This window comes from Diadema antillarum, unplaced genomic scaffold, assembly GCF_040938485.1.
Source record: "Diadema antillarum isolate AM-2024a unplaced genomic scaffold, OU_Dant_1.0 seq00000035_RagTag, whole genome shotgun sequence".
In the NCBI taxonomy this organism is placed as follows: Eukaryota; Metazoa; Echinodermata; class Echinoidea; order Diadematoida; family Diadematidae; genus Diadema; species Diadema antillarum.
Genome location: NW_027271149.1, coordinates 462,313 through 484,373, shown reverse-complemented (window position 1 = coordinate 484,373; position 22,061 = coordinate 462,313). Strand labels below are relative to the sequence as shown.

At 38.8% G+C, this 22,061-nt stretch overlaps 1 pseudogene; it reads left to right on the top strand.

Annotated features, from left to right (window-relative positions):
* The first annotated feature begins 5,676 nt into the window (after positions 1-5,676).
* The window catches only part of LOC139725348 (uncharacterized), a 71,180-nt pseudogene continuing 54,795 nt past the window's right edge, over positions 5,677-22,061 (top strand).

Below are 22,061 nucleotides of genomic sequence, written 5' to 3'. Positions count from 1 at the left end.
ACAACACGGGTATAGGTTGGATTGGATTTATCCCCCCCCCCCCTTGGGGAAGGGGGTGGATATTGTATATTATATATTGAATATTATTTTCCAAATATTCAACCTGAAGTATATGCACTTTGTCGTTGAATTGCAATCATAAAAATGCTAAACGTCCCTCGCTCGGCCCCTTTCCATAGACTTTGTACACTTTTGAGATTTCCAAATTTCCAAATATGTCATCAAAAAGTGTGCACTAGATCTTTCACTTACAAAATGCAAAAGTTAATTCCCTCATATTGGAGGGTAATTTGCCCTTCCTAACCCTTCCACCGCTCACTTCCCCACTATAAATCAAATACCCCTTCGATTAACAATTCCCAAATATTCCACCAAATGTGTGTAAATGATATAATTATTTCCATTTCAATTCAAGTATAAAAGCTCCCTCGTGTTGGAGGGCATGGGGATACTGAGACTACGAATTATCTACTCTTTGAGGATGGACAATCAATATAACACCAAGGGTGCACTATTGGCCGGTTAATGACGATCATAGAAATGCAAAACGCCCTCCAGTCGAAAGGGATCCCCCCACCCACATCCTCTACTAGCTCATTGCCTTGATTATACTAGTATTTATTCTACTTACGCTTTTTAATGGAAACAAAAATCTAGTATTTCATCAACAGTGCGCACCATAAAACCCGTAACCTGAAAAAAAGCTCCATTTTGTGGGAGGGTGCATCACTACATACCCCTCCCCCGCATATTTCCATAAATATATATTTTCTTACTTTTAAGACAAAAACAAATCTCAGATATTTCACCAAAAGAGTGCGCTAAATCTCTGAATTTCAAATTGGAAAATGCCAATATCTCTATCGTATGGGAAGGAGTATTCTCCTCTCACACTTCCCCCTCCCCGACACTTCCCTGAATATACATTCTTCCTTTATAACGTTTTTGAATAGAAAACAAATATCGGATATTTTACCAAATGGGTGTAACAGATCTGTGAATTTCAAGTCTGAAAATACGAAATTTTCCCTTGTGTAGGAGCGGGCAACCCTATGATTACCGCGCACTCCCATGATTACATATCTTTTTGTTCCTTTTTTTATGGAAACAAAAATCTAATATTTCACCAATAGGGTGCATCAGATGTCTGAATATCAAGTCTGAAAATGCAAAATCTCCCTCTTGTTGGGAGAGGGGGGAGGGGATCCCCTTCCACACCCTCCCAGATATTGCCCATTTCCCTGAATGCTACCTTATATATCTCCTACTCTTTGATGGAAACAGTTCAATATCTTACCGAACGTTTGCACTATATGTTTCACTTTCGAGTAAAAAAAAAAATCCCCCGTATGGGAGAGGAGTATTCCTCCTCCATGTACCAATAACTATGGGTGCCATATTCTCTGATTTCTGTCTATTACATAATTTTGCCTAATCTACACGAAATGAATAAGATAATTTAGACACTAAGTTTTTAGGTGGAGCAATATACTGCACCAAAGAAATTCACTGTCATGTGATGAATTACACATTATTTTGTAGCACAATTAGACACTAATTTTGAACATTTATGGAGCACGGACATCAAAAATAATTGTTTTTACTGTATACTTCTTAAGTGATAACCTCATGGTAGACATCATAAGCGTTGGTAATGAAAAAAAAGGGCTAGCACTAAATTTTTATCTCACGTGCTTGAGGTGACGAAAATAGACCATAAGAGTGTGTGGTAAAAGATATTGCCTTCGAGTAGGCTCTCTGTTTAGCAACGAATCTGATAGTGAAATGTTTCTCTCGTAACAAGGACACACTCCTTGAGTTTAGTATCCAAATGTTTTTATTTGTATACTTTACACATAAGAACTATTTTCCTAAATAAAAAGTTTCTTATAAACTATCACATTTTATTGTGAGATAATTGTGACTGCCGGCCATTTTGCACGCCATTTTGCATTTTAGGAAGAGCTCGAGCGGTATAATCGGAACATGCGTGTGTCAACATCTCTTAATATGTATTTCATTGAGTTCTTCATGTTTCGAAACATAGACATTTAAATTTTGTATTGGGCTGCCTAGTTGCAAGGTTATAAAAATTTCAGGAAATGGCGGCCATTTTGGACGCCATCTTGGATTTCAGTATTTGCGCATTTCAACAACTCTTAATATGTATTTTATTGAGTTCTTCATCCTTCAAAACATATATTTAGACGTATACATTTTGTATTTGGGTTACCTGGCTGAAAACTTATAAGAATTTCAGAAAATGGCGGCCATTTTGGACGCCAACTTGGATTTTGGTACTTGCGTGTATCAACATCTCTTGATAAGTGTTTTATTGAGTTCTTCATGCTTCAAAACATATATTTAGACATTTTGATTTTGTATTTGGGTTCTCTGGTTGAAAAGTTATAAGAATTTCTGGAAATGGCGGCCATTTTTGACGCCATCTTGGATTGCGGAAAACGCTCAAAGAGGATTTATGAGGACTTTTAGTATGTTATTCTAGACATTTTTCTGGACCTATCCTGAAAAAATCAGCTTGTTACCAAAAATGTCCAGGTTTAAGCCTTTTTTGACCTAATGCTCTTGGACTATTGCGACTTTACACGAACGTTGCATTGATGGTTCTGTTTGCATTTCGGCTATATCTATAGAATTTATAGAAATACATTGTAGCTTTAACGCCAATTGAGGTCTTGTTGGAATAATGCAAGCCTTACATCAAGATGATATTTTGAGAAATTTTCAGTATCAAATTTCATCATCATTCAGTTTTGCACGGTATAAACGTTTTTCAACTTAGTTCATTCACAGCTGTATCAGCCGAAAAATGTTTTAAAAAATCACTCTCATCTATTCAGGATTATCGAAAAGTTCGAAAGGTACTAAAAATCACCATTCATATATTTTTTTTTTTTTTGGCAAACTAGAAATAACATAGGAACTGAATTACCTGAAATATCACTACTGCAGGTTTCTGGTTACTAACATTTTTGTCAATATTAGTATCGACGTTTAGTCTGGATGATGCATTATAGTGAACAGTAAATCTTTTATCTCATTTTTGGTAATTTATATTGACAATTTCTGTCCCCGTCATGAAACCCTAGAGAAAATGGTCATTTATATAAGAACCGCGGGGGCTCCCTTTTCTTCATTCAAATAGCAGAGTACGTGGCGGTAAATGGTTGTTATATCTAGCAACTGCCCTTTGATGTTAAGTCGAGCAAACAATAATTTAGCGCAAAATGACGGAGTCTTGATATTGAAACAATTATCTTTAATTATTAATGTTATCTCATCCCTTGGATTTATTCATCGTTTGTTGTAGATGTTTACAGAAACACATGATTGTGCAAGAATGAATCAGTTTGCATTTTGAAGTCTGATTTCATGAATTTCTAACTTTTCGCATCATTCTGGTTATTAATTCATGAACGTTAACCGATGAACGGATCAACGAACTTGCATCTCAATTTGATATGCACCCATGAGAAAGAGTGTTTGTATAATGTTACTTGATCAAGCACACTTTCTTGAGAAACTGGCTTTGCATCGGCCCATGAGGCTACAAGATAGAAAGAGAAGTCAGTTTATGAGTGAGCAAAGTGCCGTGTCATGATAGCTGTCAGTTGACGCTTGACGATGTGCTGCAGCAAGCTGGCCAGCGCGTGCTAGCTGGTCGGACCGCGGGTGGGCTTGGCGCAGTCTCGCTGCCTTATATGGTAGAGCCGAGCAAGCCGTATGTCTCGATTCCACCCTACAGCTCCAACTCTACCCCAGCCGTGGGTTGCATGCACGTCAGTGTACAGTTAGCTTTGGATTGCCAACGCAGAAAGAAGTTTCGTTACTTGTTGCATCATATTTGACACATCCCAATCTCATTTGGCGGCACTGTGTGACAAATAACGCATTTATGCACAATACACACACAGCCTCCCTGCTGGTCCCCAGCGCCAGGTTAAATGGAGCCATCACTCCATTTTTTGCTATTGGTCGTTTCCTGCAGCTGGCCGGTTTATTTCCTAGATTGAAATGCAACTCAAGCTTGATTTACTTTCCCAAGAGGAACTTCAAAAGACCTACTGGGTGAACACTTTCAGCCACATACGAACCACCCCCTACAATGAGAACCACCATACAGACAACTGGAAGCTCCCCTAATAAAAGAAAAGAAAAGAAAAACTGACAACAGCAAAACAACAACAACAACAACAACAACAAATCGGCCGCGCAACAACGACACAAACTCACCCAGAACAGCAAGAAATAAACAAGCAAAAAAAAAAAAAAAAAAGAGAGAAATGCATACAGAAGCATAATTTCCAAAGGAGTTAAGTCAAGCCTTGTATGGTTACCATGACAACAGCAAATCAATTAACGATCATTATGCCTACATACTCAAAGCAGGGGGGTGGCTTCCACCTCCCTGCTCAAGGTAATGAATTAGGCTAAATCTCACTTGCTTTGCATACAAAGCAAAACAAATTATTATAATACGCTTAAGTTTTTATCTATTTGTGACCCACTCTCAACCCCTCCTCAAAGAAAAGGAAAACAAAAGATATGCATAATCGCCTTTCCGCACACTTGCAATGAATATTCAGCGCTATAATACCAGACAAAGATGGACTAATGGAGATGGATATAATGAATTGAAGCAGGTGTTTAGCTTGCTCATCTTCTTCATTCTATCCGGGATCCATGCACTCTGTAATGTAAGCTTCTAGGGATGCATCCATATGTGATGACGGTGAAGAATTGAAAGAGTTTAGGTGTCGTAAATGGATGATAAGAAAAATCTTAATTTTTTAAATAAGTAACCAAAACATCAAAATGCCATCGTCATCTTCGTCATGTCACTATCGCCACCACCACCACCACCATCACCTTCTAACTACCCATATCATAAAACTGTTATCGTCAGTATCAAAGTCTTCATAATACGTGAGATCAATAACAACAACTTAATGCAAACTTGCTGTGCCTATGTAGAAATGATTTAAACATGCTTATTCAGATAATTGACTCTGATGATCACCACTGATGAGCCACGAAAACGAATTTCTGTTTGTGAAAGTTGTGCGTCGGATTTCTTGTCATTCCTTTCCAGAGATTTTAATCCTTCGTGATGTCCAGTCATTATTGCATCCTTGATAACATGTCTTTCTCCGTTTGTTAATTACTCATTGTCACTTTATTGATTACATAAGCTTTCTTGCTGTTCGCTGCTACTTTTGTCGCTGCTGTCGATGTTAATATGTATTGCGGTACTGTATGAATGTATCGTGTTTAACCTTGCCGCACCATCAAATTGGCACCAATTTCTCCAGCACTTCATCCTCCAGTCTTTGTGCACTCTCTGGAGTTACGCGGAGAATGTGAAGGAGTTGGGCATAGCGATCTGCCGTGATAGTCAGGACCTGTTCATACACACACTCAAATCACACACACACACACACATCCTCGTACGCACCCACTCACGCATACACACACATACACACGCATACACGCACACAGACACACACACGAGCATAATGATGATTACGCACACCCACACCATCACACACGCACGGGACGATACCACCTCGAACGCGGGGTAAACAAACCCCTCTTCTGGAAGCAACCATCTCGAGAGCATCTCGCGATCATCAGTTTACACAGGACAAAGTTATGCCATGGTGCTATCTTGGTATAATTAGCCCACGGTACTGGAACTCCCGCCCGTGGTAGGCCTCTGCCTGGGATTGTTTCAAACGCCAGGTTGACGGGGGTTAAGTGGAAACTCATGCCCGGGTTACCATCTTGAGCCCGGGCCCTCGTAACTGACCCCCTCAACATGTTTAGATCTACTGGAGACTAACAACCTCGGAGGAAACTCAAGTAAAACAAACAACAACAAAAAAGCAGAGATACTCTCAATTTTGGGGGTCCAGTCATCATCCAATTTGTAAAAAATTCCCTACGGATTACGGAGGAGTAAGCTTGATCAGGATGGTGAATATGGAGGAAACGGTGCGGGTCCGTATGACTGGCGGCCCTCCTTGGGGTTTCCGGCTGCTGGGCGGTATAGAACACGGTATGCCGGTATCAGTCTCAAAGGTAAGCTTTCAAGATTATAGCATCGATGGATTTTAGTCTAATTATGCTACTTGATATACTGTTCAAGATTGGAAAGTTGCCACACTTGGATGATGCAGGCGATGCTAGAAATTCTCGCATACTTTAAGCCGACATGCCTCTGATATTGTTTTATTTCTGTTTAATGTCTTACCAATCTACCATGATTAGCTAATGACCACTGATATCACGTGAATAATTATGTTCTACCAACACCATCCTTGCCAATAGCTTTGCCTTGGACATTGATAACTGAAAAGGCAACGTCCCAAGCGACATTGCGTTATATACTTGAGTTCATCGATAGTTTTAGAACATTAATGAGTGTGACACGTAGAAGTATGGCGTCGGAGTATCTCCAGTAGAAGTATCTTGCGATCGAGTGCCTCATCATAAGGAGTGCCTCGTAATAAGAAAGATTATTATAAACAACGACATTCATTCTCCCGTAGTTGTCTAAATGCAACCCAAAGAACAGTGAAATTCAAAAGGCAACAAGGAGACACGGTGATAAGTATCGGTAATACATTGCATAATACCATGCATACTCATCTTCTATTTAACGCTAAAAAAAGAAGATTATTTGCCCAAAAGATGTGTTAAAATGTAATTGTAGTATGTCTCATCTATACCTCTATCTTAGAAATTAGTGATTTAATCTGCCGAATGAGAGTCGACAAAAGCAAAATGGCGAAACAAAATGGCGGCTGCAGTAAACAAGCTATTCATACAAGAGAGTTCGTTTACAATGCTTATAAGATATTATGGGAATAGCTATTTGTGAAAGGTCAAATGTGTTTTTGAAATCAATTATGATCACGTCTTTTTTTAAGGGTTTTTTAAGTAAATGAAAGTCCTCATTTGCTTATTCTGACATTCACGTGTAAAAATAGAACTTTTTAAAAACGTTGTATACTTTCTCAATCTGTCTCTGCATGTTTCCGTTATACCTTCTACCGTTTATGTGTTTTTAGTTTACTTGACTGCACGCTTCTCCGTCAGTCCACCAGTGATTCCTCTTGCCATAATGATGTCTCGGTAAACAATGTTGTTGTTGTTGTTGTTGTTGTTGTTGTTGTTGTTGTTGCTGCTGCTGCTGCTGCTGCTGCTGCTGCTGCTGTTGTTATCGTTGTGAACTTGTGAAGGGAGTATGTTCTCATTGGGAAAAGCAACAACAACAGTGAAGTGTCTTTTAAACTTCTTGTCTCATGTTTCCCAGCATCTCCTCTCCGTTTTTGTGCTCTTTTCTTTCTGTATTTGACTTAATTTTCTAGTTTATGATTTCTTAATTCTTTCTTCTTTTCCTCGTCCTTCTCTACTTTTTTCTTCATTATCATTTCTTCCTGCAGCATCTCCCTCCTCCTCTTCTTCATATTTCCTTCTTATTCGTCTTTCTATCTTCCTCTTTGTCGTCTCCTTCTTCTTCTTCTTCTTCTTCTTCTTCTTTTTCTTGTTTACATCATCTTCGTCGTCTGTTTCCTCTCGCCCTCTCGACTCCAAGTTTCCCTCTTTCTTCCCGTATTCATCTGTTGAGTGTTTTACTTCCGTCTGAGCATGTGACTCATTGATATAAGACGGCTTAATACTATTATTGACCCGAGTACACAGACACCAAAAGGAGTTACCCTCATCCTGTTTGTGCAATGTCATGTTGTTGAAGAAGAGTTTGATGAGGCAAAAAGACAAACTGTAGCAAGGTCACAAGGCGCGGAGACTGCCGGAGTGGAAGTTTGCCGTCAGGCGATAAAACGATGATCGCATTCGCGGAGAACATAGGTTGGCGGGAGCGATCGAAACTTTAACGCCTGGTAAAAAGCTCTTTCTTCTGCTCTCTCCATCCCTCTCTCCCTCTCTCTCTATCCCCCCCCCCCCCTTCTCTTTCTCTCTCTTGTACTATTTCACCTGACGCATATCGATACACTTCTGGTATCTCCACTAACAGTATCGGCACGCAGCCGACGTGTTTGTGTGACGCTTGTGACGCAATGCTGATGTCATTGTGTCGTGTTCGTTTGGCACCGCCGATGGCGGCAGAGGCGTGGAGTCTATTTGTTAACATCACATCGAAAAAAAAATAGAGTTACATTTTTGCAACCCTGCCCATCCCCCTTCAGTCATCCACTCCTAGCTCATTTTCTTATTCCAAGTTACTCGCAAATGTTTGGTTGTGACTTGCCCATGTATCGAATGTTACACTGCACCACAAGTTTAGTTACCTCAAAGGCAATTGACCTCAAGTCTCATGTTTTCATCTTACACAGTAGAAGCCGAAGAGCCAGTAAGAGTAACCTGGCCTACATTCCCCTCAATATCATCACCTTCCTTCGACCTGTGTAGGTAAAGATTACCAGATGTCTGCTGAACAGAGGTTATTCTTTCGAGGTTACCATTAAAGAGTACTTAAATAAATATCAAGTTCAGATGCCGTCAGCTAATTCAAATGACCATGATATGGAAGTTTTGTAGATCACTACCATGCCCTAGTTATGTTCGTACGATTATAGCTTGCTTGATCTTTGCTCTCCTGTGACAGAGACTAAGCGCTTACTAATTCCCTCACTCTTTCCCCCAAATGTACGTATATGTCCAACGCAGTCAAGTAATACATGAAGTAAGGCATCTTTACGTGCGTAGTTACTATGCAGCGTTCATCATCGGAACTTCTAACTCACACCACGGCGTCACTTGTTTGGGGGAAAATCGTAAGAAATAGTCCGACGCGATACGGATCTAAATCCTACCGTCCGCTTATCACATCAATCTCGGCGTAATACACGACATGCGACCCCTGGTCCTACCCACTGGTCCAGTTTGAGCCACCTCTTTGTGTCAATACCGTCTTAAGATAGGTGTGTTCTTTTATGTTTCCATTACTCGTCCGTTTAACAATCATCATCCGCTTTGATAAGAGTTAATTGTAACCATACAGAATTCAATTACGGCTCGTTGTCTCCGCAATTCTGTTTGACAGGTCGAGATCGATTCGCACTTGGTGCGAACGTTTCTTTAAGTCCTATTGTGCAACATATCTCTTTGCGTTTATTCTTTTATCGATGATGAAAAATAACTTGTTGAATGCTTAATAGTAATGAGGATGGTGAATGACTTCCGAAAGAACGTTTTTCTTGCACTGAGCAATCATGACCTCGAGATGCAACATCTTCAAAAAGAGGGTGTGTTTAAGTAAGTTTACACTTTAATTTCTTTTCTTTTATTGGCATTTCATCTACAAAGATGTTTCATGGAACGAATCACTTTATTCATTGATTCGGTCACTTTAAGATACTCCACAACGTTTTTAAGTTATCCTAGGATCATTGATGACATACATACCTTTTTGCAATGATAGACAAAGCATATCCCGGCGGTGATAATTTCACGGGAAAAAAAATGTGATAAATCTCCGACTTTAACGAAAGAATTTGTCTCAGTAAAATATCCGAACTAAGAAGAGTTAGAATAACCAATCAGAACATATCATACAGGAGTATACGGGTCATTGAACTTACTAGGATGAAAGCTGTGAATATAATGTTCGTATGTGATATGGGGGTGTGCATGATAACCACAATAAAAAGATACTGCCAAATATGCGTCCATATCTAGCGCATTGCTTATTGTCGGGCGACCTAAAGAATACATAGTCAATATGTCCCATGGTATATACAGTGTATCTGCTGGTATACCCATAAGTGTGTGAACAAAGTCTTCGGACGATGAAACGATTGTGACACGCGTCTATCGACTATCGAAAGGTGATTGTTCAATTTCAATTTCAATTTATTTTCGTATTTCTCGATGGAAAATACATGGTATATAACAAAATATAATACAGAATGTCCAGCTTGGATATATACATGAAGAAATAGGAATACAAAAGTAATACATAACGGTCGATGTGTCATTTTCAATCAAAGTAAAAGATGCGAAGAGAAATACGATGGAACCTACTAAAAAGCAAAGCTTGTTGAGTGTAGGTCCCAACAAAAGCCTAGTAAGGGGAACAGGATGAGGAGCACGGGTACAATTAAGACCAAAAGTAATGATAAACAAAAGAGAATGACTATTACTCGGGGCTCAGAAGATTCTTCTCACATGCATTTATGTGTGTGATAAAATGAGAACAAGTAACCACATGCTGCACACTATAGCAGTTGCTCTCATAGCAATTTAGACATGGGAGTGATAATGACGTGAATACTTAAGTACTATTAGGGTTTGAACATTCCGGCTTCCATGATTGTGTACACTGTTCTGTCAACACTCCACGTTATATTGACTTATGACGCTAAAATGAGCGTGCTGTGTATTTCACGAGATATTTACAGATGACACAGCTCAGATTAACATCGTGTTAATCTATAGTACATAGACATAAGTGTCGTCCCATTCACCTGTTGCACAAAAAGCATGAAGTCTGGGCTTTAGGATGATATTTTGCAATCTTTCCTCAGTTTTTTCACACCATTAGATATCTGGAGTTCATAGTATGAAGAGAAATCCTGTATGGACCTTTTTATTCATTGCATATCAAGTAAAGCTTTTCATTATATCATTTCATTGTTATTTTCGGCGGTTTACAGAAATGTCTACAATGTCAGGAGATTAAATTTTATTCCAAATGATATACGTGACGTTGCCCACTTGGAAAAATGATACAGTCAATTCCACTTATATGATAAGTTCGCAGTGTAAACCATAGAATTATCAATCTGTTATGTTCAGATAATTTTCTATGGATCAACTACAAGGGGTCGTTTGTTTGTGTTCTTAAACTGTCTCCTATGCGTCATGACATCTGCCATAGAAGGAAAGAATGATTTCTATTGCTGACCATACCCCCCCCCCCCCCCCCAAGGGAGAACTAATGTATAACCCAGTGGTGTATAAAATAATATCAATTTCTGCAGTTTGCGCTATTAACAAAACCAGACGATAAACCACGAAAGCTGCCCTCGACGTTTCTGATTTACCATGGTCATGGACAACCATACATTCGAATGTCATTGTATGATGTGCTATATCCGCCATAGTGACTTGGTGCGCCGCAAGGTACGTCCAAGTAACCGCTCTGGAATGCCGTATGGATCCACGCACTGGTATACGGGGGCTTATCGCCCGTGAACCATGAGGAATGTATAGGGAAAATGAGATGTCATTACCACATGGGTTCCTATCGGTTCACACTTCGGTGCAGCGCAGCGCTGCCCGTAGGATCTCACGACGATTAACTCTACAAAGCTCCGGAAAGTTATGGATCACAAACCTTGGTATCTACGTTATTTTAGCTACTTATCTATACCACAAGTGATTCTCCTCCTTATTATGATAACTTCTTCCTCATACATTTTCTCATCTCCTTAAATTTCCTTCTTGTCCTTATAAACGTTCCTTTTCGTCACCTATATTTTCTTCCTCTTTAATTTCTTGTCATTACCATCCTTTTGTTTTGTTTTGTTTTATTTTGCCCCTTTCTTCTTCTCCTCATTCTTCCTTTCCTTTCTTCCTCCTCTTCTTCTTCCACTACCCGATTCTCTTTTTCTTCTATAACCACTGCGTCTCCTCCGAAGAGACAGCCTTGGTAGAACTGATGTAACGTAAAGCTTATCAGACGTCCCCCTTTTTTGGCATTGATAGTTAAAGAATCGACACCAATTTAGATTTGCGACATTTGGATAATTGGTCCTTTTCATTATGTGGCAGTGTTTTCACTGCCTGCTATATAGTATGCAAAGGTTTGCTTTCGATTGTATAGTCGCCTGTAGTTGTCATGTTCACATTTTGCGATCGTTTATATCTTGCACTGTGGAATTGAAAGACGATAAGTCTTGTAATGGTTTCTCGAAGAGCAACTGTCGTGCTCAACCCTTCCCTCTCCGAGCCCATAATCCTAATAGGGTTGCACCTAGATACCTAGCTGATATTTGACCTCTGACTTCAGACGAACCGCTCGTTCAATACATGCGTAAAATGGCCGAGCCATTGCGAGGTTACCTCGCAGTTTACTACATCCTATTGTGGCCTTAAAGAAATCATGGCGCCGTAGCTTCTTATTTGCTTTCAGTACGACATTCTATTATTCGGAAACAATTTCGACTTTCGTTTATAGACAATTATGAACAGCTGCGTTGACGAATAGCTAAAGACAAAATGTATCTGAAGTGATTCATATTGTATGTGAACACTTGCCAATACTTATTTACCTTACACTTATTTATATGAATGTGTGTACGTGTATTTTTGTGTATTGCTACGAGGAATAATTAAAATTTCTTGGAATTTAGGATCTAATACACAGTGCTACACGGAGGATGAGTGATGTAAGGGGTTTTACATTCACTTTGTATTAAAAGTATATCAGTTACAGAGTGTGTAGATGTGACAATTTACTCTTTCAGTTATTCATTTGATGCTAGTGAAGGAATGAAGTATGAGTTGACCATATTTATTCATCAAGAATGATTGCATAATCATGTATCGTATGGCTAGTATTGATAATGAGTGAATTTAAGATTTGCATCTCAGCCATATATTGTTCTGTATATTACATACTAACGACCCTACTCGAAAGAACACAGTGTCCCACAGTGTGTTCACAGTGTGGTCACATAGTCGATTGTGTGAAAACGCTCGAGTTAAACAGTCTGGAGATGATTTCACACTGTGGTTTGGTTTTCACTGAGTGTTCACATGGTAATGATCTGTGTCACAGTGTGAATTGATGATTCACAATGTGTTCACACTGTTAAAACGCTCGAAGTATGAAGAGATTTCACACTGGGTTCACATTAAGTTCACATTGTGTTTCTCACACTGTGGGACACTGTGTTCTTTCCAGCAGGACACATATTGAAAGGATTGTTACACGGTTACATTTGCTACGTTTATTAGAGATTTGAGTACCAGCGAACAGGCGTTTCCGGTTGCTATGGAATCATTTCCTCATCCAATTTGCATAAAATATATGTGACTCCGGCTGATAGATAACGTAAATTCGTGGAATCACGCTTGAACGTTTATCATCTCGTAGGTTTCGCTTCAAATAGTAAAGAAACCGAAAGAAAAGCTTTCTTATTGCGTTCAAAGACTAATCTCTAAGTCTAATACAAGCCTTTTCACACCATCGTTGTCTATAGTAGCCAATGCCGAGAGAGAGGATGCATCATTAGATTGTTCTTCCGGTTACAGCTCGTTATTCCGAAGGTTGGTTATTCCGAAGGCTCTTCAGTCCGAAGATTCGTTATTCCGAAGGTTCCTTAATCCGAGTTTCATTTTCGGATTAGCAAATCTTCGGAATAACGAACCTTCGGAATAACGCCACAAATGTTCGGATTAACGAACCCTTTTTCATTTTCGGATTAACGAACCTCTAGGTATAGGGAATTTGAGTGTTTCGGATTAACGAACCCTCGGAATAACGAACCTTCAGAATTGCGAATCTTCGGAATAACGAACAGCACCCGTTCTTCCAAGTACTCTTGAAACAGGTAGAAACAGAATATGGCTCGTCAAACGAGAGAAGAGAATAAATTATTCTGTTTTGCTGAACGGCAAAGTTTTTGTTTCTCAACCAATCATGCTAATATACACACAACACATCATAAGACATGCATATCTGTATATCTATTTATGTATCTATACCTATATCTACATCTATATCTATATCTATATCTATATTTATATCTATATCCATATCTATATCTATATCAATATCTATATCTATATCTACATCTATATCTATATCTATATCTATATTTATCTACATCTACATCTATATCTATATCTATATCTATCTATATCTACATCTACATCTATATCTATATCTATATCTTTATCTATATCTATATCTATATCTATATCTATAGCTATATCTACATCTACATCTACATCTATATCTATATCTACATCTATATCTACATCTGTACATATATCTATATCTTCATCTACATCTATATCCATATCTATATCTATATCTATATCTACATCTACATATATATCTATATTTATCTATATCTACATCTATATCTATATCTATATCTATATCTATATCTATATCTGTAGCTATATCTACATCTACATCTATATCTATATCTACATCTACATCTACATCTATATCTACATCTATATCTATATCTATATCTATATCTATATCTATATCTATATCTATATCTATATCTATATCTATATCTATACCTACATCTATATATATATACATGGCTCGACACTAACTTTATTTTTCGATGGCCCGGTGGGGCCACCAAAATCATTAATTTCAAATTTTTGGTGGCCCGAGAGAGAAATTTGGTGGCCCGAAAAAAAAAAAAACGTTGATAAAAGTCCATTTTAAAAAAAAAATAAGTCGCACACTCACTGCATGCATTTATGCATTTCCGGCGCAAAAAGTTACGAATTTATTGACACACTTTTCAAAAAATTCTGGTGGCCCGAGGTGGGCCACCAAATTTGCCCTTTTCTGAAATTTGGTGGCCCCGGGCCACCGGGCCACCGTTAGTGTCGAGCCCTGATATATATATATATATATATATATATATATATATATATATATATATATATATATATATATAGCTATATCTATATCTATATATTTATCTAAACATCTATCTATAAATACGTGTGTGTGTGTGTGTGTGTGTGTGTGTGTGTGTGCTTATTCATGTACACATGATTCATTTCATTTTTTTTTATTTCATTTATTCATTTCAACACAGAAAGACCCATTCAGCAATAACTGTTTTTAATGGGTCCGTGTATATAAAATTTATAACAATTTACAATTCAAAAGTACAAACGGATAAAAACAAAACACATACATTACATCAGAACAGGAGATATACACTATGTATACAACACAAGAAATGTAAAAAGAAAAAAAGAATCGTACATTAAACTATCATCAACACGGGGTTGTTATTACATAGTATAAGTACAACAAATTAAAAATGAAATAAAAAAAGAAAATGGGAAAAGTAATCCCTGTCACGTCCACTGAAGACGAGATGATATTATTTGGTTGTTATTTAGCGACCGTTTCGTACCCCCTTTCTCTCTCTGACATTTACATCGGGATTATAGTAACCCAAAATACACTCATCTAAGCTTGCTGCGACAGCTGTGGCAGTTGTGAACCTATCTGAGATGTTACCAGTACTACTGCACATCCGTCTGCCGTGTTAGTCGATGCTTACCTAACGATGTACAACATGCATGATGGATAGTTGGTCTTGTGTGTTTATAAACCGACAGATAATGAAGAAGCCTTCTTACGGTTGTATTGCGGACCCTTCTGCTGTTGTTGGGTTGGGTTGGGTTTCGTTTTGTTTTGTTTTGTTTTGTTTTCAGAGTAGTGAATTCTACACAAATCTACCCTTGTCTTTCCTTTGTTTGCACGTCTTTCAGCCCCTCACAATTTCATATTCAAATGATTATCGAACTCTGTATGACATGGTCGCACTTTCTTCAACTTCCCTAAGTAAAGGCATGTAAGGTACTTTGGTGTTTGTTTGTTTTTGTAGTCAACTCCTCAAGATTAATTCGTTGCGTGTTTTGATTGGATCATGCCCGTTATTCCAAATGTTCGTTAATCTGTAAATGAAATATGGTTCGTTATTCCGAAGGTTCGTTCTCCGAAACACATAAAGTCCGTATATCTAGAGTATACTAATATCCCTTAATCCGAATATGAAAAAAAAGGTTCGTTAATCTGAACATTTGTGGCGTTATTCCAAAGGTTCGATATCCGAAAGTTTGTAATGAAGTGTGATAAAAACCGAAGGTTCGTTAATCCGAAAATGAAAAGAAGATGCGTATTAACGAATCTTCGGAATTACGACACCTATTTCGTTTCCCGGTTAATGAACCTTTGGAATGAATTTTTTTTCTTTCTTTATCGGATTAATGACCCTTCGGAATGAACGAACTTCGGAATAATGAACCTTATTTCCTGTTCGGATTACAAATCTTCGGAATAACAAACAGTAACCATTTTTTTTTTCTTCGAATGCGATGTCCAGTTTTCCCGGTAGCCGTTTCTTACAGAATATATCAAAGACCAAAATGCATGTGCGTTTACTATATGAGTTCAGTAAGCCTCGAGAAAAATTGACGAATTTCTATACTTGCATCTTTTCTTCAATCGACATGATGATTTGCAAAATGATTATTGCATCCATGTAGATATTGATTGATTCGCGTAGAGTGGGCGATGTAGGGCCTGTGTGTGCCATATTTCGACCCATAGAATAGAAATTCATTGACAAGTTAATCAAATCCATGTTATATCTTGCCAAATTTTTATCGAAAGGACCGTAGCTTACTCCCTGAGATAGGTTTGGATTGAGAAGAAAGTTCAAGCTTTCGAATTACCTATTGAGTCAGTCTGTCGTTGCTTTTTTTTCTCTATCTCTCTATCTCTCTCACACACTCTGTTTGATGGGGGCTTGCATAAGTGATCCAAACTGCACCCATCAACTGAATTCAATTTAAATTTAGATTTTATTTCAGTTTCGACGAGAACATAGATATCTTATTTTCTTTGATAACAGAGAATAAGGTTTCATCATTAAGTTTGTCTTCCTGCATGCTTTTGAAGACCTCCTCCATTTCCCTCGCGCAGCATGCAATGAGGACTGTAAATACAGCGCAAATGACCTTCATGCGATAGATAGCAGGAGAAGAAAGGATGAGGAGGAAGAAGAGGAGGAGGAGGAGGGGGAGGAGAAAGATGGATGGTTTCCAAGAGTGAGATGGATAAGATACCAGGATGTGGGGAGATGAAATGTCATCGTTATGTCGGAGTTAGATGGGCGTCCGAGGTTGCAGCTGCAGTCCTGTCACTTTCGAACAACCGGGGAATTTTCTCGATTGATCTTAATCGCTGTATAAAGCTCATTTTGCAAGAACGTGTATAGAAATTCACCAGACTATTTGAATCACGTAGATATACTTCAGGTTCTAGTGGATGTTCATGAAGTCCAAGTAATTCAGAATGCTGAGAAAAAAACAACAACTACAAACACAAACAAAGTTGAGCAAAGATAATATGCCATTACTGCTCGTAGTCAAGTTCAAAGTAAATTGAGTTTCGTGTATTGTAATTATCCCTGTAGATGTTTTATATATGTATTTTTTTATTCAAATCTTTAATTGAAAAAAAAAAACCCAACTCTATCATCCTTTCCATCGTGGGAAAGACGGTGGTCCTTACTCTAATGTTTTACGGGTTACTGAAGTGAATATTTCTGATGACATTTTCAGAACCCGAGTTAGACAGCGGGTTTCATTCCAAGTTCAAACATGATAATTGCACCACATCGTTCTCAGAGAGACGAATGATTTCCTGAGCTCATTTGTCTCCATGAAATACATCAATTTATGATCACTGAATATCACATCATTAATCTGTTAAAGTAAGAATACCTTAATAGATATATGTTTATAGCATAGCTCTATACTATATCATTATTGTATGGTAGTGGTGAATCAACCAGAGATGTAGAGTTTTATTTCCCTTCTTCCCTCTAAACATACAGTGTCTTCTGAATCATTTATCCCATCCGTCCAGCTCATTTTAATCACGTTTGGGTTTTTGATTTACATCCTCATAACAATATAAAGATTTCATGACCAAACGTTAATCATTTCAGTTTTATTATGAGCACGAGGCAGTGGAATGACAGCTCTTCTTTCCTCACAAAAAATTCAATCGATGATTTAGGAAGATCGCTCGTCATTATTTTTTGAGGCTCTCTGGACACTTTGCGACCAAAATGAAAGTTTTGCGGCTGGATATCATCAAAATGATTGTTTAACTCTGCGAACACGCTTCTAGTGAAACTATATTATGCCAGAATGACCGAATGACTCAAAATTGTTACAGAGCATTCACATTATTGTGGCAAAAATATGCAATTCTTGAGAGAGGGATAGATGACCAGAGACAGTAAAACAAAAAGAGCAAGGGGTGTAATAAAACCGAATGGATGTGTTAGAGTTGTAAATTTGCTTGGAAACTACATCATTTTCTTTCTACTCACTACTCCTGTAATGAATTCTCTTGTTTCTTCATCTTCGACGTCGACGAATCGAATCTGATTTGAATGATACAAGGTAGCGAAACGTGCTTTATCCGCAACCATCAATCATAACAAATGCAATTGACGCGATTTGCGATGGTACCCATGAAGCGCGTAATCGTGGTGACGTCATCCCCGCCGTTGTCACGCTGGTTGCTACGGGGAGTGTTTATTGGCCTAAGTCCAGCCAGCACGTTTTGGTCCAGCGTAAACATGGATGACGGTCGTAAAAGTTTGTGTTTACTGAGATGGCATTCTGGACATGACGAAGTACTCTCACCGGATTAGCCTATGTGTTACAATCTTCCTTAGATGTTGGTGGATCATGAAATACAAATGGGAAAAGTAGATTGTCTGCTTTTAAGTATTGTAACCCACGTAATTCGTCACCGCTTTGATATGACGATATGACGTTCTGGCAAAATCAGGTTGCCTCGGAATACTATGCTTTAAAGCTTTTTCAATTGTCCTTCTTTCTTTCTTTTTTATTTCACGGCTAAAAGAAAACATAAACGAATACGTCCAAAGACACAAAGAATCACAAGTAGCGTACATAAACCATTCCATGTAATGAGAAAAACAGGGCATGTATAGACGATAGCGTATACACTATGGAAATACTGAATTGGGAAAAGAGAAAAAGCTTAAAATGATAACATGATTGAGAGAGACAGTACCATTCGATCGCGCAGGCATTTAGAAGTACACGTACAGGTAGAAATACCAGGCAACATTATGGCTCAGGACTAAGGTGTTATATTCAATCAAGTCTTACTTTCCCCCACCCCACCCCAACCCTGCACGGTTACGTGCTATTAATATGATTTTCCAAGTATGGACTACGGAGACTGTATTCATGCACGTTACAACGCAACGCGAGATTGTCTGGAAAAGCAATTCTTTCCGACGCCAATCTCTTTATCTTCCTGCTTTCATAGGCTGTAAACACCAGCAGAAGTACTATGAGAGTATATTATTCTGTGCCATTGTGGAAACCAGTCCGACAGAAAGAGGTCAGGCGTGACGTGTTATAGATTAAAGGAGTTGCATGTCAGCCTCGTACATATTATTTGGTACACGTTGTGAATCAAAAACGATTAAGCTATATATAATAAAGATGATGATAATGGCAATAAGAATGATAATGATACTACTACAAATTCCTTACTTCTACAACTACTACTACAACCACTACTACTACTACAACTACTACTACTACCAACAATAATAACAACTGTTATCATTATCATTATTGTTATCATTATTATTGTTATTATTATTATTATTATAACAGCAATAATACTACTAATAAAATAATATCAATAATAATAATGAAAATAATGATATAGATAATAAGAACAATAATTTGACGAAAAAGAAGGAGAAGATGGAAAGAAAAAGGAAAGGAGAAAAGTCTCTCTATGAAGAGGAGGAAAAAGAGGAGGTAGATGTCAGGGACAATTATAGGAAAGATAGACCTCGAAAACAGATGATGCTCACGTCTGCAGCCAATTTCAGCCTACAAAGAAAGCTGAAGACTAGGTCACTCGCCCGTACCCAGCAGATGACGTCTCGCTACATTCGTCATCATTTATTATCTTGACTCATCTCTTCTTTTTTTTTTCAATGCAAATTAACCCAGTCAAGCCTTGGAGGTCAAGAATTGTTCCTTGTCGTGCGTATGCAGTGAACTTAAATGTGGGTACAGTTCGTTATTCGGAAGGTTCGTCAGTCCGAAAATGAAATAAAGTCTGGTAATCTGAAAGTTAGCTATTCTGAAGATTCGTTAATCAGAAACTTAAAAAAGAGATTCGCGAAGTCAGCGGTTTGTGAAAAGCCGTCTTTTTTTTCATTTTCGGATTAAAGAACCTTATTTCATTTCCGGACTTACGAACCTTCGGAATAACGAACCTTATTTCAGTTTTGGATTAACGAACCTTCGGAATAACGAAATTTATTTCATTTCCGGACTAACGAACCTTCGGAATATTTAATGCTACAAGATGTGCGGGTTAACGAACCTTATTTGATTTTCGGATGCACGAACATCTAGGTATGGATGGAACTTGTGCGTTTCAGAACAAGGAATCTTCGGAATAACGAATTTTATTTCATTTTCGGCTTAACGAGCCTTCGGAATAACGAACATATCACCCGTAAGAAAATACCCATGTCAACAAAAAAACCAGCAAAAAACGAATCTAGCCGTCAGAAGGTGATGTGTGTGTGAAACGCTGTAAACAAACGCATATTCAGATATGATTCTGTCCAAACCAATGGTAGAGATGTCAAATGATTACATTCCATTATGACACCTTGACACTTAAAGCTCTTCAACTTTATTGTTCTATATCCGACTTTTGGATAAAACATTCATCATTCTGTTTATCTGATTTTGCTCTATTTCATGGAGTCAACTCGATCACGTGACATTGCACCCCCCCCCCCATAAAAAACACAACAAACCAACAACAACAACTATTGAAGAAAGTGGCATCTCGAGTGAATCTTATGAGCAAGTTTTACCAATCGGAGCATTCGTCTTTCTTTCTTTCCCTTGTTTTACGTGTGGTGATCTTGCCAGAGCTGTGGCCATACTCGACACGCACAAATGCTCTAAAGTTGCCCGCTAGCTTTGATAGCTATATGAGGAAGAAATACCTCTCATTTCCTAGTAGAGTCGAAAACTGATCTCCTGTACTACCACAGGGGTGCGAAAAATATCTCTTCGTCTTTCCTCAAAAGAGAAGAGGAGATGCTCGCTAGGTTCGAAAACGTGTAGTAACGTGGTGACGGAGGAGATGGGGAGAAGATAATTGACTTCTTATCCTCATCTTTCCGAGAATCATCCAGGGTCCACCTCCGACTAGCCTAATCATCACCGCTGGGAGACACATGGGGGTGAAGGGTCAGGACTGCGGCCCGAGACCGAGACAGCTGCGCGCTGGGACAATTATCTCGACTTGTGCATGAATGAAGTACTGATATAATCATGATTAAAATAACGATAGTAATGGGCGCCAGCGTGCGAGTATGTATACAGGGCTTATGGGCTCGACAAAGTGGATCAGCTCACTATCACTTGGTGCATTAAATATCAAACAGAAAAGCGCCGCCAAAAAGCTTACGCATTGATCCTTTAAAGTACCGTAAGCAGTGAAGATGCACATCGTGTTAAACGCACGCGCATGCAGGCAAACGGCAGCAAGAATAAGAGGAAGATAGTCACGCACGACTGTGTTGCACGTAACTACTGTAGTACAGCAGCATGGCGCAGTAGTATTTGGGACGTTTTTGAGCGGATGACGAGCAGCCAACACATACGCGAATTTACATCTGTCTCCCTCTCTCATACACTTTGACGCAGCTATTCCTGTTTGCATGTCGGCCACAGCTTCTGTTCTCCTTTCCACTCATGGTTGCATGATATCACTGGTATTTGGGGCGAAAGAAGGGGGTAGCAGAATTCGGTAGCAAGAGCAGGTCAATTTTAGCGTCGTCATGTAGAAGATGATAGGGGGTGTCGAGAGGAGGCGCTCTCGAATCCGCCGCAGTTCTGACTTGGCGTGGCGCCGATTTGTTCAGGGACTAGCCTTTTGTCAAGGCCCTCTCGCTGTATGGTGAAGTGAGCCCATTACAGCGAGAGGGCCTTGACAAAAGGCTATTCAGGTACTGGTCAAGGGGAGGGAGTGTTGGAGGGAGGGTTTAAAGGGAGAGAGAGAGAGAGAGAGAGAGAGAGAGAGCGAGCGAGAGAGCCGCAAACGATGGAGACCGATGAGAGAAAACAGTGCAGTTATGGAAGGGGAGGGGAGATGAAACCAGGATGTTAAAGGGATGATACAGTTTCGG